We start from the raw sequence: 17738 nt of genomic DNA, 5'->3' as shown, positions 1-17738 counted from the left end.
TCTACCCCCATCGTGAAGACATACTCCTGATTTATGTTAGGTTCTGTACACTGTTCAGACATACTAAGCACCCACTTCATTCCTGAAAAGTAATATAAACTGTTCAACTCTGAATTTTATCATAGGAATAGCTATAGGGTATGTGTTTAAATTCACAGAGACAGGTTAATGCGCTTACCAAACCCCCATTGCCTAAAAGTAATTATAAGTTTTCTAGATTGACTGCCAATATGATATAGGTCCCAAAGAAGTCACCCCCCTCTTTACTGAGACAGAACAATAAATTGGTTTTCCTGAATACAGTGGGTAAAGAATCCAAGTTCCTGACCTTGAATATTTCACTGGTTGTGTTCTGTGCAGTAGGGAACAATCAGGATGACATTTGCTGAAATGTTTGAGATTTATAACATAATAGCTTGAGCATATGTGCCAAAAAATAAAAATCTTAAAGCCCATCCAATCAAGATTAATTACCTATTAAAATGCTAACAAATAGTACGGTACAGGTGGTGTAATAAGCTGTCTCCCTTCATATATTGTTACAAAACAAACTATTTGGCGGTGACATGAGACATCATGTATCTTCTATCTCACTCTCAGTGGGAAAATGGGGGGAAAAATGGCTACTCGGTCATTCTCGGTGTGGATTTTGGCATTTCGTTAGGAAGTGCTATCACAAACCTTCTCACTGAAAAGCATATGCAGCACTCTGGAAACTGCTAGATTTCCTGGCTTTGTACTCCTGCCAAAAAGCTGTTGCTTCTTCCCGTCATTAGCTACTACATATTTATTCCTCTCTATCTTTGCGGAGAGTAAACCCATGCAGCACTCCCATGAAAAGGAAAACAGTAATGCACTTCTTCCCTCTCACTCACTTTGCAGAAATTAATCCCATGGGCTAAATGTCTTCTTTATATTCAGCTTAAATTTAATAGTTTCAGCGGTGGACCGAGTGGTAATAGCCTAAACAGTACAGTCGTGATGTGGTTTCTTGACTGAGATGGTTTTCAAAATTGGTGGGAAAATTGCTGATGGAACTGTGTCAGTGACCTTCTATTAGGAATAATGGTGTTGCTAAGCTGGCTCCCAATGAATAGTCAGTCAGCAAATATTCTGTAAGGATCTGTGACATGCCAGGCGTGCTTCTAGGCTTCAGCAAGACTCTGGTGAACAAGATAGTCCCTACCAGTGTAACGTCCTCATGCAGATCGTCTTGGGTTAAAATGTCTGTTATCGGAAGGTGATGGAATACAAGTGCAGGAAACAATGGTTGAAATATTAAGGTACCCAAAGTGTCATCATAGTTTGAAAAGTATTAATAGTAGGTGGGAAGATGTTACAGCTTTTACTTTTTTGATGTGGATCCATTTTTTTTAATGTATTTATTTATTTTTTTTTATTTTTTTTGTGTATTTATTTTTAATTGAAGGATAATTGCTTTACAGTATTGGTTTGGTTTCTGTCATGCAGCAACATGAATTAACCATAGGTATACGTATGTCCCCTCCCTCTTGAAGCTCCCTCCTACCTCCATTTTTAAAGTCTTTACTTGATTTGTTACAATATCGTTTCTATTTTATGTTTTGGTGTTTTGGCCACGAGGCACGTGGTGTGGGATCTTGGTTCCCCGACCAGGCCTCGAACCCTCACCTCCTGCATTGGAAGGTGAAGTCTTAACCACTGGACAGCAAGGGAAGTCCCTACAGTTTTTAAAAAGTGCAAAATAATTGGAAAAGTTAATAACTCAAAGCACATCAGGTCACTCGGGTATCAATTTTCTTAAAGGAGTGAATATGCCTTGGCTGCTTGTGTGCTACTCAAAAGTGTTTCTTTAAAGAAGGGGAGATGTTTGACCCTCCACCCCATCCATGAGGAATCCCAGTGCTGTCCTTTTTCTGAGACCCTCACTTTCAGGAAGGGTATAACAAGCTATACTTCTTCATTTGTTTTTGCAGAACAAACTCTTTAGCAGTGACATGAAGTATCGTGTCTCTTCTTTCTCACTCGCAGTGGGAAAAGGAGAGAGGAAAAAAAAAAAAAACTTCCTTGATCATTTTCTGTTTGTGGACTTTGGCATCTCGTTGGAAAGTGCCAGTAGGTATTCAGTTGTTATGTTGCTTTGGAAAGCCATAGCCGCCTTCCAAGTCACAAAGCAAACCCCGGTCCCTCCCGGTTCTCTAAGCCCAGGTCAGAAAGGTGGGAGACTTGTATTTTTCCAGGCGGGGAGTTCTTGAATAATACATTTGCAACCTGCGTAGCATCCTCGTGTGCTCCATGGTCAGCTTCTCCGCCCTAAGAGCCACACATCAATCTGATGCTGATGGTCAGCAGAGCAGCAAAGAGCCAATGTTTTTGTGAAGCCACAGCAGAATGACTTGCTTCCAGCTGGTGATCAATCTGTGCTGGCCGGCAACGTGTTTGCCTCTACAAATGAGCTGGACCCCTCTGCCACATAGCTCTGCCAACTTTTGAAAGAAAGAGTCTGTTTCCATTCTCTCTGGAGTGGGAAAGACAAAAAGTCTGTCTCCCTTGACACAACCAGCTATTGAAAACTCCATGCAGATGTCCACAGCCGGTATCCTAAGGAAATCGTTTTGCGAGGTCAGGAAGTTGCCCTAAAAAGAATATGGATGGGTTCACACACACCAGTGCAAGAAGTATCTTTGTTTTGCTTTTGTCAAGATGATGTGCGCATGGTATCTATCACACCATCTCTGGAGAATTCTCACTGCAGTATTTAAAGATCCTAGGGTTTACGATTTTAATTAACTTCCTCAGGCTCCAGGTAAAGACAGCATTGTGCTAATGCTATGAAAATTGCTACAAAACTCTTAACTGAGGTTTTTTATTATTACTAATTAAAGCAGACTGACTGGGTCTAGGCTGAAAATAATTGCGTGGAATCAGTGCTAATCGAGACACACAATGTGTGTTAGTAGTTGTGAACTTTTGAAAACTTCAAGGTCAAAGAGTCAGACACGACTGAGCACCCACACACACATTCTTCAAGTTCACTGTATAGTGATACAGAAAAGCTGTATATCATTTGGGGATGGAGTTAGTAACACACACGTAAGTGTGCATGCTAAGTCACTTCGGTCGTGTCCGACTCTTTGGGACCCTGTGGGCTGTAGCCTGTCAGGCTCCTTTGTCCGTGGGATTCTCCAGGCATGGAGTGGGTTGCCATGCCTTCCTCCAGGGGATCTTCCTGACCCAGGGATCGAACCCACATCTCTTACGTCTTCTGCATACTATAGTTCTTTCTTGACTGTGATCATGTTAGCCCACTGCATTAACAGATCCTTTGGTCATTAGTGCAGAAGTATAAAGAAGGAATGGGATTTGTGCATGCATATAGGGTAGGTGGGGTGTCTCATCTCTCAATAGAGAGTAGGGCTCTCCAGACCCCTGGAGGAGCTAGTGAAAATAAGGTAGATGGGGGACTTACCTGGCTGTCCAGTGGTTAAGATTCTGTACTTCCAATGCAGGGGGCTCTGATTCGATCCCTGGTTGGGGAACTAAGAATTCACATGCCACATGGCACAGCCAAAAAAAAAAAAAAAAAAGAGGTAGATGGGATAAAAGGAAGGGAACTCTGGAGAGAGTAGCAATCACTTGGGCTTCAAATTGATGCTCAGCTGGGCCATTCTCCCCGAGGCATTGCAGGGATTTCCAGTTGTTCTAGGTGCACTTAATGGTGCCTTCCTGTAGCATATTCCATGTGCAACCGAAGCAGAGGGTACCACATTGCGAGATTTCAGGTTCCTTTCAGGTAGAGACTGTGTGTGACCATCTTTGTGCTCTCTGCATACCCCCAAGTAGTAAGATACTTGATGAATGAGCGAATCAATCTTTAATTCTGTTTTGGTGAAGAGTGAAGAATCAAAGACGCTCTAGCTGCTTTCAGTAGTTAATTTAACTATTTGAATGTGAGTATTCCCGACTCAGAAGAAGAATCTCATGGAGCAGCTCAGGTTGGGAAGCCACTGGATTGTGAAGGTAACTCTGAACTCTCTCCTTCCAGAGGTCCCTTCTCTCTGTCTCTTTCTTAGTGAGGTTTTCCGCAGTTCTGCACATGGGCTAGTTTTTGTCACCAGCGTGTGTACCCTCCAGCTTTCCCTTACCCATTCTGACCAAGGTTTGAAAACTCTCATGTGGAGTGAAAATAACAGAACACCTTTTATTTACCATGTGTTTTTCTATGTTTCACAAACACCTGGGGACACCTTAGTGAGAATTTTTCTTTCTTGGTACTGTATGGCAGTACCTCCCATCTCCAGACCTCCCTCTCAACCCATCAGGAAGGAATATCGGCAATGCTTTCCTGATAAAAAATTACAGAATTTATGTGGAAGAAAGTACCGTAGTGATAGGAACCATCAATTATTTATTATAGCATGGAGAGGATACAGTCATTGAAGATAAAAGCGCATCTTGCCCAACAATAAAAAGCTTTTATCCTCCCTGTTGTATATTGCTAAGTTAAAATATGGTGTTAAGCATTGGCCTGCATTAAAATGAATACCGTATTAGACCTGAAAGAATGGTCTTGCTCTACTTTGTATTGTTGAAAAATCATTCATTGTGTTGATTGTTATGCATGTCACATTAAGGAATTGAAATGCATTACCTAGAGTTGCAGAATTGGCAAATAATGTCTTGCAAAGCATCAGGGCATAGAGCAGAGTTCAGCAAATTAAGGTCCACTGCCTGTTTTTGTGCAGTACACAAGCTAAGAATATATTGAAAAGTGAAAATGTTGTTAGTTGCTCATCGTGTCCGACTCTTTGCAACCCCATGGACCATAGCCTGCCAGACTCCTCTGTCCGTGAAATTCTCCAGACAAGAATACTGGAGTGGGTTGCCATTCCCTTTTCCAGAGGATCTTCCTGACCCAGGGATCAAACCAGTCTCCTGCATTGCAGGAGGATCCTTTACCGTCTGAGCCACCAGGGAAGCCCCTTAACAGTGTAGGTTTTTATATTATTTAATATTTTCAAATGGTCATAAAGACCCAAAAGTAGAATGTTATTTCATGACGTGAACATTATATGAAATTCAATGTTTATAAAGTCTTTTTTATTTTGAATATAGCCTTGCTTGTTTGTGGTTGCTTTTGTGTTGTTAACAGCAGAATTGAGTGGTTCCAACAGAGACGTAGAGCCTGCAGAGTCTAAATTATTTTATTTTATTTTTTTTTCAGAGTCTAAATTATTTACCATCTGCCTGGGCTAAGGCAGCAGGTCCTCAACCTGAACATGCATGTGAATTACCTGGGAATCCTGTTAAAATTCAGATTCCCAGTCCGGGGGTCTTGGGTGGGGCCTGAGAAACTGCATCTCTGACAATCTTCCAGAGACGCCAAAACTACCGGTTCCTGGATCACACTTTGATGTGCAAGGGCCCAGGTATTTAAGGGTGGAAGAAGTGAATTGTAAAGGAGGCATTGTCAACTTTTAAAAATAGAAACAGACTTGATTTTAGTCTAGTCCAGAATCCAGAGCCAGGACCCGAGGGCACCAGCTACGGGGTTTATACGTTAGGAAGCACTTTCTGATGACATAAGGGAATCAGAATCACTGCAGTGTTGCAAGTGAAATGAAAACTGGGACGTTAGAGAGAAAATTCCTAGGCTGGGCAAGTGGCCGGACTTTCCCCAAAGTGGTAACTCGGGGCTCTTCTAGCTCAGTTTCTTTGATTGACAATGAAACGGTTTAGAGAGAATATGAAATCGGGAAGCCAGACTGATTTCTCGTCGATACAAAGCCAAGGTCTAACAGGCATGGCACTAATTGGCTTAATCTTTCTTAAGGGGTGCAAGAGCTACTTTACCTGTGTAACAGGTGTAACCAACTATCGAGGCCTCATGTAAACTCATGGAGAGTAGTTGTTGAGCTGTGATTTTTATAACTTGTACTTAATATTTACAAGCCAGCCCTGATGTGCGCTGAAAAGGCTGAGTTGTCAGACTCATACAGTTTTATTCGTTCGCTAATGAAGCAATTAAAGGGTAATCCCCGCCCTCTTACTCTCCCCGCGGGGCCCCTTTCTCCCCACAACCCTTGCTTGCAATCTTGAATACCTTGTGCATGAATCCGGGCTCGCAATTGAATCTCCCAGCTGCAAGTCATTTGAGGCCCTGACGAGTGAATCCTCTTGTTAATGGCTCCTCTAAAGAAGTACTTTAAAAAAAAAAATAAGGAAAGAAACTAGCCATTTTGAGCCAGCCGATCAATGTTGGCGTCTGTAGCGCATTTAGACCGATGAGTGAGTCATGGAGTCCTTAAGCAACCTGATACATAGCTATTGAGGAATACCTTCAAAACCATAAAACTCATTAGGTTAATAGTATAGCTATCTGCACAAAATTCAGTGCAGGGCCGTCGTAGTGGCCTCACTGTATTCTTCAACCTCGAACACTTTTCACGGGCCTTTACAGACATGATTTATGCTGCCTAATACCCTGGGGAGGTTAAGTATTTTCATATTTATTGCACAGAGGAGCGTTCTGTGTTTGCTCGCCTGTCCTAAAATCGGTTTGGCTGGAAGAGGACCCAAGAATTCTGACCTCAGCTCTATATCCAAACCAGGAGTCAGCCCTTGAAAAATGTGAATCAATATCTTGCCCAGAGAGTGCATTTCATTTCTGCTAACCTGGGGGAGGAACAGCTGGTGGAGGGAGGCAGCGTCCATACAATGCTGGCTTTTTCTTTTGCAAATCCACACGTATATACCCTCACGTCCCAGATCTCGACCACGGTGACACAGGCCAAACATCTTTCAGCTCTCAGACTTTTCAGACAGTTCTTCATCATTCACCGTATTCTGTACATCGCCATCATAATTGTTATCCTGACAATTAAAACCTGCGTAGCACAGAGAGTCTAGATTCTGTCCTAAGCAGGTTGATGATCTTACCCTCAACAGGTGTGTGTGTGTGTGTGTGTGTGTGTGTGTGTGTGTGTATTTTTCAAAATCATAATCATTTTCAGTGCCGACTCCCCCTTCTTGTTATACACATGTGTACCAGGTCTCTTTCCACTTTTACAACCAAACAGTTATCTTGGCCTTGTCTTCCGTTCTTGTTCACCTTTCATGCAGTCCTTGGGTTTATTGTGGCTGTCTCTCTTTTGGCAAGTCAGAGGCAGATACGTTTTAAGAGACACATTTTGGGACCCATGCATGTCGTTCTATGCAGTTAACTGGATGGATGATAATCCCATTTGGCTCTGGTGTTCTCCCAGGACCAGTGGCTCAGTTCCCACAGTTAATTCCTAATGAGTTCCATTGCTGCAGAATCTCTATTTTTCCTCCACTCCGTGTACCACTGCCTCATAAATCTTCTAAAGATACTATTTTTGTTGCATAACTTCAATACTCAGAAAATTTCATTTTCTTACTATCTGATGGATGACATTAAAATTCCTTAGGTCAGTATTTAAGGCTCCTTTTAATCCAAGCCTAATTTTCTTCAACTGTGTGTAAGTTTCTTCCGTAAGTGTCTTTTACATGCCTGTTGGTGTTCTTGGGAGCTCTTTAGGCAGTGCGTAGGAAGCATTATGTTCTTAATCAGCTTGGGGAGACAGTGTGTTCTCACAATGCCAGTAAATAAGGGTAGAAGGGAGCATATAATTAAGAACATACTTATTTTTAAAGAGAACCATCACTTGAGTCCTGGCCTCTTCAGTGCCCTGTCTTTGGTTCTCTTTCTCTGCATGCTCTCGTTGAGCTCTTCTCTATTCTGATTGGTTAAATCTATAGCCTCATCCACTCTTGTGCCTTCTGCCTTGCAAAGGCACCAAGCCTGTTTCAGTCTCTCTTTCCCTGCAATCCTAGACCCACATTTCCAACTTCACCCAGAGTCTTCACCAAAGAAGGCGCTTCTGATGCAGTATGTCTGCAGCACAATCTGTTTTCCTCCCCCACAAACCTCTTCCACTCCTTCCATTCTGTCTTGGTTACTGGTGTCACCATCCAGCGTATCTTCAGGGTTAGACATCTGCAGCCAGTCACTAAATTCAGTCAGTTTCTCCTCTGAAACCGGCCCTAATACCTTTCCTTCCCACCTCTACCATCTCTGCTTTCCTCTGAGGCTCATCTTCTCCCTTTTGAGAAGACAAGGGCAGCCCAGCAGGTTTTCCTGCCCCCCCAGTCTTTCTGTGTTCCAGCCCACCTTCCCCTTGCTGCCGAATTAGCTTCTTAAAAGCAAATGTAAGCGTATTATTTTCCTGCTAAAAAATCTCTAGTGGCTCCTTGTCACATTTAGGATAAAATAGCCACTTTGAGAGGCTGGCAAACTACAGCCCATCCCATGCCCGGGCAGCCTCACCTGTGGACGCCCACAGTGGCAGCAGCAATCCACTTCACCCCTCTGCCCCTCACACGTTGTTCCCTCTGCCCATGGTGTGGTGCCTGTCTTTCTTAGCTAAAGGACACGGTCCTAGTACAGACGCCATCTTATTCATAAAACTCGGCCCCATTGGCAGCTTTCTTTGGGCCCCGGCAATGACTCCCTGTACTGACTAAAATATTCACCATTTTGGATTTTCCCCCATTTTATTTATATTTTATTTTTAAAATATCTATCCATCCATTCAGCTAGCTGGCTGTGCCAGGCCTTACGGCACGCAGGACCTTCAGTCCCCATTGCAGTGTGCCAGATCTTTCAGCTGCCGCATCTCTAGGTGCAGCGTGTGGTAGCTAGTTCCCTGACCAGGGATGGAACCGCGGCCCTGCATTGGGAGTGCAGAGTCTCAGCCGCGTGACCGCCATGGAATCCCCGAGTATTCACTGTCTTGGGTCTTCCCCTTCATTTGCAGAGGTGAAGCCTCGGGTTAAATGATTTGGTTGAGACTATGTAGCTAACACTGGTTGTACCGCTTCATTCCCACCAGGCTTGTACAGCAGTTCCAGCTGCCTCAGATCCTTGCCAACACTCAGGATCTGTAGTTTTAGCCATTCTGGTGGGTGTCTGGTGGTACCTCATTGTGGCTTTCATTTGCATTTCCCCCATGACACAAAAGATGTTGAGCATCTTTTGTGTGATTTTTTTTTTTTTTTTGGCTATTCGCATATCTTCTGTGAAGTGGCTGTCAAGTTTTTTGCTGTTTTCAGTTGAATTGTTTGCCTTCTTATTGAGTTGGGTATTCTAAATGTCTATTTGTGTATTCTAAATAAGTCTTTCATAAGGTTAAAAACAAAAAAACCAACCCTCAAAACTGTGTAGCTAATATGCAAAGGAGTCATGCCTTGAACCCAGATTGGTCCTGGGTCCAAGCTTATGCCTTGTTTTCTAGCTTCAAAATGCTAGTGTCAAGGAAAAAACCTCAGGAGCACGTTCTGAGACCCCCCACAAGGATAGTGGCTCTGTGATTATAAAGCCCTGGGAGCTTGTGAAGGAAGCCCGTGGTTTTGTAAAGGACTAGCACTCTCTTTTTTTTTTTTTTTTTTTTTTTACAAGTGGTTTCCCTGACTGCATTCATATCTGTGTGGCCCGAATATTGTTTGACTCCCAAAGTAAAATTGTTGATCCAGAGTGAACCAGTTCCATGTTTCTCCTCCTCCCTCTCAAGAGTATTCCAGGGAGGCAAATGTTTAAAACCGCACCTGAGCTATAAACAATTTATTCTGAAGGTAACAGTGTTAGTATTGCAGTATGTAAACTTTTAGCTAATAAAAATCAAAGTAGTCTCATTTGGAAAGTACACAGAAGGTTAGAGGGAAAGCTTGTAAATGTTTTCAAAGACTCTGTATTTAATTCTATCACCAGCTAGCAAAATAAATAGTCCAGCTGTTCGCTCTGAATCAGACACGTGTTGGAAATGAAACGTTAATAGTTTAAATGCATCGGTCATTAGAAATCAAAAGGAACACGAAGTGCACTTTCTAGTTTATGAGAAACAAGGTGAAAGTTCCCAAAACACATTTGTGGTAACTGGGTTTAAAATTGCTTCCTCATTTTGTATTTTAGTGGCTAATACTTACCATGGTGTAGGTGTGACTGTGGGGGCATTACCCCCTCATCCTGTCCCCGCCATTTTGATGTAAAGGTTTGGAAATAAATGGAGAATGGAAATCAGGAGATGTTAAATTCCAGTTTTCCTTGTGTCCAAGCTGTTTGCCGTAGGTTGCAAGCTGCGTGCCAGACTCTTCTGAGGAACGGAAGGTTACTCTCAATAATGTGCTCAGATTGACCTGAAATATTTAGCCAACACATCTGCTTGCAAGCTCTGGCCTTGTGTGAGAAGGTTACACTGGAATTAATTACCCCTGTTCAGTACTCTGACATGTTTTCTCCACATCTCGTTTTACCGTCATAAAACTTATAAAAATCAATTGGAACTTCTTTATTTTTCCTTGAACTTCAAAAAAAAAAATTTGGTGAAAAAAGTGATCTGTAAAGCAATGTTTCTTTGCTTGCAGCAGATGTTCAAGAAAAGCATTAAAATTTGAACTTTTTTTCTTCAAAGCTTTGTTTTTAACTTAAAATTAGGATGGGTTGTATGCCTCTCATCCATTACAGCCATGGCACCTTTAAAATGTTTGATGTTATTGTTAGAAAGCCAGGAGAGTGAGTCGAGGGGCAGGGTGTGTGCTGAGGCGCTCACGACCTTACAGAACTCTTGGGGAAACTCGATGTTAGCTTAGGGACTTTGCAGCTTCGGAACGGGGAAGGCAGGGAGGATGCTGGGAAATCCCTGCAGCGCTCCTGGTTCCAACACTGTGGCAGTCATGCTGGCGTGTTTGCCGTTAGTATTGCTGTTCACCTGTTCAATCTTAACTTGGCCCTAACGGTTTTCTCCGTAAAATTGAGAGGAAAGCTGCCTTCAAGGTGTTGCATAGAGTTTCTGTTTGAGGTGATGAAAAAGTTTTAGAAGTAGATAGTGGTGAAAGTTTTCTCACATTGTGAAATATAATTATTGCCACCAAATTGTACCCCTAAAAATGGTTAAACATGGCAAATTTTATGTTATCCATGTTTTTCCAGTTTAAGAAAATGAACAACGGGATATACCAAAACCCACTGAATTGTACCTTTTAAAAAGATGAATTTACAGTTTATAAATTATATCTCAGTGGGGCTGTTAAAAAACAAAAACCTGTGTATCAAGAGTAGAATGTTTTGGTTAACTGAATATTTGAGGTAAATAAGGACTGGTACATTGAAACTCGCAAGTGAAAAGTGATTTTGTGGGATGAAAGGGTGTGAACGTGAGGGAATTCCCTGGCAGTCCAGTGGTTAAGACTCCACACTTCTACTGCAGGGGGCATAGGTTCAACCCCTTGTTGGGGAACTAAGATCCTATAAGCCTCTTGGCACAGCCGAAAAAAAAAAAGAATATGAACTTGAAAAACACTTTTGTGCCTCAATGGGTTGTATATTCTTTTAATTATCTAAATTATCTATCTTTAGAAATATGTTCTTCTAAAAATGTTTTTATTAATTTTTCTTTTTTTTCTGTATCTTTAGAAATATGATACTTTACTGTCAACAGAGCATCAAGTTAGAACTGTGATGTCCAATGCAGTGGCCACTGGCCACTGAGCACTTTGTATGTGACTAGTCTTAACTGAGATGTGCTATGTGAGCAAAAATAACACTGAATTTTGAAGCTTGGATACAAAGAAAAGGCACAGTATCTTGTGAATAGTTTTTACATTGATTACATTGACATTACAATTGTTTTTTACATATTGGGCTATGTAAAATGTACTATTAAGTATATTTCTGTCTCTTTTTACTTTTTCAATGTGGCTGCCTTTTTTTTTTTTTTTTTTTAATGTGAATTGCCTTTGGGGCTTATATTATATTTTGATGGGATAGGCTGGTCTGGAAATCGGGCCCATCTACCCAGGGATTCACATGCTTTGAGATGAAGACTCACTTCTGATGACCAAGTAGAAGGCAGAAACATTCCCTGAATTGGCATGGATGTGGAGGGAATTTACCTCCCAAAAAATGGCTTCCGCCTCTTCTCCTATGCAGAGGGTTCCAGAAATGGCCAACCTAAGAAAGGTCCTTCCCCAACCAGGAGGAGCGCTCTGGGCATCGGTGCATCCCTGGCCCTAGGGGTACAGCTGCTCTGCTCTAGCACATGGATCCATAACACAGGTTTGCTCAGTTGAAGAGGGGAGGAGCGAGGTCAGTCATCCTGGAGGACAGATTGGTTCAGAGGCAGTTTTTCCTTGGCCAGAGGAGCAGGAATTGCAGGAGTAGAATCACAGCCTTCCACAGGAAGGTTTAGAGCCCTCACAGGCTGCGGGTGCCTCTCGAGTCAATTTTCAGAAAATAATGAGCACGCATTCAGGACCCCCTCCCTCAGGAAGGGCACCTCCCGAGCCTTGAAGGACTCTGAGCTCCTGGCAGGGGTACCCCCTGGCTCCAGCCTTCACTGTGTCCTCAAGCCAGCCCCACCACTCTGGGCAGGCCAGCTCATCTCTCCAGGCGTTCACTCTCCTTCTTGGTTGTGCTCTGGTTACAAAGTGACGTAGGTTTCAGAGGGTCTGCCCCAATGGTGTTCCCCACCATCTATCCTGTTGTTATTATTTTTTAATTTTCCATTTCTTACCCAGCATTTTTTATTTATCAGATTTCTACGTACGGTGTTTGTTTTCCTTGCCAAAGAGCTTACGAGTAGATATTTATTTGGCTGTGCTGGGTGTTACGTGAGTCCTGCAGCGTCTTTTGTTGTAGCACGTGGACTCTCTGGCTGTGGCACACGGGCTCAGTAGTTGCAGCACGCAGACCCAGTTGTTCCGAGGCATGCGGGATCTTAGTTCCCTGACCAGGGATCGAACCCAAGTCCCCTGCATTGCGCTGGACCACCAGGGAAGTCCCACCCCTGTTATTTTTAGAGGGTGATTTTGTAGGATGCGAGGTTTTTCAGGAACGTGCCTATCACATTATAGCAGAAATACCCACATGGACTTTGTCCTGCTTCTTTGGTGGGGGAGTCTTATACCAGGTGACCACCGCTGCCACACTGGGAAGGTTTGTTCCTGGCATTTCACACAGACGCAGGTCGAGACCGTTGTACCTGGCAATCGAGTATGGCGGGATTAATACTGTTCCTCTTAAGATGTGGTGAATATAAGCCTGTGGGCTGCCTGGGAACAGGTCTGCCTTAGCTGCATTATCTCTGTGGGCGTCCTTGACTTCTATGCAACCAATCTGCTAATATACTTTGAGAATTCATTCTCTGCAAGTTGGTGAATGCCTGCAAGCCTCTAGAAAACAACCCTCACCTTCCACCATCAGTGAGAGAGGAGAAAACAGACACTGGAACTTAGGGAAGCTGAAGGGAGTTGTGAACATCACAAACATTGGAAGGCAATTAGTGATAAAATAGGAATTTCAGACTACCTTCCCAGCTCCTCACATCAAGACATCACTTACGTTGAATTATTTTGTTTTCTCAGGTCGCAACCTCTGAAAATCTTCAGAGAATAGATATCTTCCTCCCCAGTTCTTTACTAGCATAGGAGAAATCTTTTGGAATGTCAAAATTCAGAATATGGGGCGCTTCCGGCATTTTATCAACTTAAATGACAGCTTGTCTGCATTCTGCTCAGGGTGGATTTCAGTGGCTGCCTGATCCTACTTGAGAGTGGTAACAAGTATTATAGGATGAAGCCTGAGACCTTGAAGCTGTATTTCAGGGGGGTGTGTATGCCCGCACATACACCGTGTGTGTGTATGTGTGCACACGCTTGCGTGTGCCTGCCAGTCCCTTCTCCAGGGGATGTTCCCAACCCAGGGATCAAACCCAGGTCTCCCATATTGCAAGCAGATTCTTTACCAGCTGAGCCACAAGGAAAGCCCAACTGGGCGGGGCAGAGATTGAGACTGACTTGTCCAGAGATGTGCAGGCCCTTGGGGGTGTGTATGAGCCTTCCTGCAGGGGCCGACCTCCATCACCAGGTGATGCTGGGGATCTGGGCTGATGGCATCAGCACACCATCTCAGGGAGGCTTCCGGGCTTAGTAGAGCTCGCAAAGCTGTACCATTTACCTGTCACTTAACCAGAAGGAACAATGAAATCCTGCACTGCAATTATTTTTGCAAGTATTACTGAAGGTAACAGCTTAATAAATTTAAAAGTTTGATCATAATGGATGGTAATGACGTTTTGAAAAATGGTTTACTTTTCGCTGTGAAAACCTTTAGGTGGTAATGTTTAGCTGGCAGCTATTATCATTATTAAATGCAGTTATTAAGTGTAGAGTCCCCTCCCCTCCCCGCCCCATTTCAGGTGCACATCTTTGTTTTCATGACAGGTGGAGGAATCATGGCATTTATCATACAGATATTAATAGTGTTCATAATTTAAAAATACAATGCATCTATGAAATATGGTTAATTAGGCTATTGAAAAGAAAGAACCCAGATGGGGGAGTGTGTGATAAATTAAGTTTGGAGATTTTGTAAAAGGTTGAATGCCAACTCCCTAAGAGATATTGTTTTCCTCTGCACAACTTGGGATGATGGAGCATTTCAGACAGAAAGCTGGCTGATTAGAAAGAACATATTGACAAGAGGCCAGATTCGCTCATTACTTATACATGGGATTTGAAAAATAGACTTTCTCCTAGTGTAGTTTTCAGAGTTCCTTAGAAACGATGGCCTCCTTCCCACCCCATAGAAATCCGGCTCATCCGTCAGTATCAAGCCCAGATGCTGCCTCATCCATGGATCCCTTCCTGTGCTTTCTGCCCTGAGATGATCTTCATCCTCTACACCCAGTGGCACGTTGTCCCTCTCTCCTGTCCTAGAGTATGCTTTGTGGTGGTCATTTACAGTTGTTTCTGAATTTATTTCTCTGCTGAATCTCCTCACCTTCTTAAGGGAAGAGGACTAGCACATCTTTGCATCTTTAGAAAGAGATACAAAGTGCCTTGTGCAGACTCAGCAGATAGAAAGATACTGTTATCTGGGTGGAGTTGGTTCCTGATTTTATTTGTAACTTTGTAGAAGATATACCACAAGTATCTGTGGAGCCCTAGTGAGCTGTCCAGAATGCTTCTGTGAGCATGCCGGTACTGGCATTAGGACTTGATCCGTGATCAGCCAGGCCTGACCCAGAGGGAGAAGGAATTTCATTGTGAGAGGGGAAAGGAGCTTCTAGCTGTGAGCCAAGAGAAGAAGGCTGGCCACTCAGCTCAAGGCCTCTAATAGGAAGCGCCGGGCACAGAGATCCTGGGAGGCAGGGGGAGTGCAGTGTTGGTCTCCGTGTGCAGTGTTGGCATCTGTAGTAGGTTAATAGTTGGCAGGGAGCTTCAGCAGCAAGTTATAAGGACCTGACCGAGGGGAGCAGACTGGCTGGGAAACCAAGCACAGCCCCCATCTTGCAAAGATCCAGAACAAAGCACAAGCTAAAATCCCCCCAGAATAAGCATGGCACAGGCTCCCAGCACCAGGGCACAAGCAGCCAGGACATGGCAGGTGCAAAAATGCCCTGCCGTTGAGCTCCTCTGCTCATTGTTCTCTTGTCTAGGCTCAGGCCTGGCACCCAGTTCTTCAGCAAGTAGAGGGCTACCCAGCCCAGGAGCCCAGGAGGCATGGCTGTAGGGATGGGAAGAATACAGTCTTGGAGCACTAATTTCACAGCTGTGGTAGGTGGCGGTTTTATGAGGTCAGCACATCTGGAAAATGTTTAGGGCCCGTCAGTGTTCAGAGATAAACCCTGCCAGCCCACCTGTCAGGGCTGAGCTGTGTGCGGAAGCCCAGGTCACTGCTGTCCCAAGCTCGGTGGCCGTAGATGATTTGCAGTGGTCCTGTGTCCGACATACACGATATGCTTTTCAATAACAGTCAGTGGAAAACTTGGATCAAAACTCATCCGTGACTGACACAGACGGCATCTGCAAAGATCATCTCTTGCAGCATCTAGCTTTCTGGGATATAAAAACCCAATCTACTGTAGTAAGGGTTTTTTCTTTGGAGGGTCACTGACTTACAAGGGAAGAAAAAAGTGACATCTCATTAAAAAAAAAAAAAAGCTTGTCATATTTTAAAGTAGTATTTTGTTTTGACTTTTTTTAAATTTCCTGTTTAAAAGCATCATATTCATTTGATTGCTCTTTCATTATTACATGTACATACTGATTTATAAAGAATAAAAATGATATAAATAAATGGACCTTAGTTTCCTCATTTAGTTAACATCTTTTGACAATGATGATAAATGTAAGTAAAAGGTTGGAAATTTCACACAATACAGAAAGGTATACTATGGTAACTGAGAGTTTCCTGTGATTCTCAGAAGTTTTATACAGAGATATATACATATATATATATATGTATATGTATATAACCTATAAATAAGGGTGTGTGTGCGTGTGTGTGTGAGATACAGCAAATCCCCACTGGCTATCTGTTTTGCCTGTGGTAATGTACATGTTTCAGTGCTACTCTCTCAATTTGTCCCACCCTCTCCTTCTCCCCTGGAGCCAGAGGTATTGTTTTTTTTGGGGGGGGGGTGTGGCGGGGAAACATGTCATGTAGGTTGCCTAAAAATAAAATGCATTTAAACTAAAAAATAGGAGAGAGGGTGATATGTGCTCAGCATACTGTAATTCTTTGCTTTTTAACTTAGTCAAACCCAGAGGTCTTATCCTATCGGCATGCACACATTTTTCTGATTCTTCCGAGGGAGTGTGTAGTATAACGTCATATGGGCTCACCATGATCACGCTGGTCCTCTAATGATAGACATTTTGTTTCCAGCATTTTTCTGTTCCGTACAGCACTGCAGTGACCATGAACAAGCTGATTCTCCAAATTACTTCTTCTGAAGGTCAGGGCATGTACAATCCAGGGGCTGGCAAGTTTTTTCTGTTAAAGAGCCAGATAACATTTTCAGCTTTGCAGCAAGCCATCCAGTCTCTTGTGACTACTTGCCTCTGCAGTTGTAGAGCACCAGCAGCTCTAGTTAGAGAAACAGACTGTGGTGTGTGCAGTGGAGTACTACTCAGCCATAAAGAGGAACAGAGTTAGAAACTAGAAAAGGTAGAGATTAAATCCACCTTATTAGCAGAAGTTTCAGTTTTTCCTTTCTCCATTCTAATGAATCATCCTGTGAGCCCCAGTTTGTAGATTATTGGCTTCAGATACAGTCCTGGCTTAAATTTCTCCCTCTTTTCCAACAGAAATGGAACCCAGGGAGAAGGCGACGTGGTTATATATATTGTTTTAACATTGATTATCCGGGACCGTGTAACGTAGGAATTTTCTGGTGTGCAATTTGGAAACAGCTGAACCGCTTCTGAGAACTGCACAAACCAAGTTAACTTGAGACCTTTGTGATTAATAAGATAGAACTATTTCTCTTAAAGCAAAGCCAGGGATTAAGGCTTTCTTAGGGTTAAGAGAACATTCGTCTTGCAACCAGGGATTTCAGTGTCTTTCTACCGGAACAAATGCTTTTTTTCAGATCTAGACACAGTATGAAAAATAAGACCCTTTGCAAGGTGCTTGGGAAAGTTCTAAGTGGTTCCCAAGTGGGGAGGCCTTTGTTCTGGAGGAACAGGCCTGACTTGAGGGGTGAATCAGAGGGGCGCTGGGCCCATCATTCACGGTTTGAGTAGGTCAGAGAGAAAAGTTCACATCTGGGTGTTACTGACCACCAAGCCCTTTCTCGTGGTCCTTTCAGAAGTGATATATTGTCAAGCTTACCAAGAGCACAGACCTCTAGTGTAGATTTATTGGGGGAAAATACCCCTTGTCCACATGATAAAGT

General features: G+C 43.2%; 1 protein-coding gene across 10 annotated transcripts in view; it reads left to right on the top strand.

Annotated features, from left to right (window-relative positions):
• STX8 (syntaxin 8) overlaps positions 1–17738 on the top strand; it is a 206833-nt gene that overhangs the window by 89899 nt on the left and 99196 nt on the right. The window lies entirely within an intron of this gene.

This window comes from Bos javanicus, chromosome 19, assembly GCF_032452875.1.
Source record: "Bos javanicus breed banteng chromosome 19, ARS-OSU_banteng_1.0, whole genome shotgun sequence".
Classification (NCBI taxonomy): domain Eukaryota; kingdom Metazoa; phylum Chordata; class Mammalia; order Artiodactyla; family Bovidae; genus Bos; species Bos javanicus.
The sequence above is the reverse complement of the archived record's forward strand: the minus strand, read 5'-3'. Positions and strand labels throughout refer to the sequence as shown.